The 1587-nt window shown below is 33.3% G+C and overlaps 1 pseudogene; it reads right to left on the reverse strand.

The window, feature by feature from the left end:
* LOC104985913 lies at nt 1-923 on the reverse strand (annotated as a pseudogene).
* Nucleotides 924-1587: the final 664 nt, after the last annotated feature.

Consider the following 1587-nt stretch of genomic DNA (forward strand, 5'->3'; position numbering starts at 1 on the left):
CTATATTTTTGACCAAAAAAAAATTTTATTGGCAGAAAAGACTGCTTTATAGACCATGTCTTTGAAGGCTTGTTTCACTTGCTGGTTTCTCAGGGTGTAGTTGAAGGAGTTCAGCAAGGAGGCCACAGAGGTTATGAAAATAGCTACCCCTTTTGTCAATGATCTCTTTTCTTTGGGGAGGGATTAGCATACATGAATATGCAGTTTCCATCAAAGATGGAGATGACAATCATGTGAGAAGAAGAAGTAGAGAAGGCCTTTTTTTTCTGACTGGCAAGTGGAATTCTCAAAATATCCTGATAATGTATGTATAGGACAAAATCACTAATGCCAAGGTGAATAGCAAACTAACCAAAGCAAAGTAAAAACCCATTACTTCTAGAAGCCATGTATCTGAACAAGACAATTGTAAAAGGGGGAAATAGTCACACAAAGTGATCAATGACATTGGAAGCACACTAATCCAGCTGGAGGAGAAGCATAAGGGGCGAGAAAATGGTCAGAAACCTGCCCAGCCATGCACAGAACACAAGCAGTCGGCAGAGTTTCCTGCTCATGATGGTTGTATAATGCAGGGGCTTGCAGATGGCAACATATGACAATGGCAGTTAGAATGTAAAATTCAGTCACCCCCCATGAAAATAGAGAAAAATAGTTGGGCTGCACAATTGTAAGAAATAGTCTTGCCCCCAGAAATCGAGGGATGCACACAGCAGTAAAGGAGATTTCTGAGAAAGAGAAATTTCAGATTAAGAAATACATGGGTCTGGAGATGGGAGTCCACCCAGGTTAGGGTGGTGTAGTCAGGTTTCCAGTGACACATAATACATATGTGATAAATAAAAAAAGAAAATCACAATCTGAAGGTAATCACAATCACAAAGGCCTAGGAGGACAAACTCTGTGATCACTGTATGGTTCATTTTTCTATCTTTTTTCTGTTTTTTCTTTTTTTTTTTCTTTTTTAAAATATACTTAGGTTGAAAGTACATTAAAGGATAGATGAAAAGTATAATTCATTGTGACCAATATCATCATCATTAATGCAGTTCTAAAACTTTATAATTCATGTCAATGGTATTTTATTTTGATTATCTTATCTGCATTATTACTTAAGACATATTTGTGAATCCTGCTTTACATACTAATTCTGTTTCTAAATCTAGCAGATGACAGGAAATCCTCATACAATAAGTTACATTATAGAAAGATGATAAGTGAAATAAATCAAAGCTTTTATGTTTGTCCAATTAAATCATTGTAGTTTTGTTGGAATAATCCTATAAAATATACGTTTTTCTTTTTTTCTGTCATGCATTTATTAGAAGATACTACCACCTAAAACAGAAATGGATGATCTCACTTCCTTCACAAGATCAAAATGAAACATAAAAATCTGAAGCAACAACCCAATACTCTTATGATATAAGAAATTAATGATTTACTTAGCAAATAAAATAAATGTTTAATGATGAAATAATTTAATTACTTTTATTATATTAGTATCTATGAATGTAAATATCAAGATAATATGAGAACATTGTATATATGTTACTTATGTATTTACAGGAAATAGAATAAATAACC

The sequence above is a fragment of the Bison bison genome, unplaced genomic scaffold (genome assembly GCF_000754665.1).
Source record: "Bison bison bison isolate TAMUID 2011002044 unplaced genomic scaffold, Bison_UMD1.0 scf7180017864062, whole genome shotgun sequence".
NCBI lineage: Eukaryota > Metazoa > Chordata > Mammalia > Artiodactyla > Bovidae > Bison > Bison bison.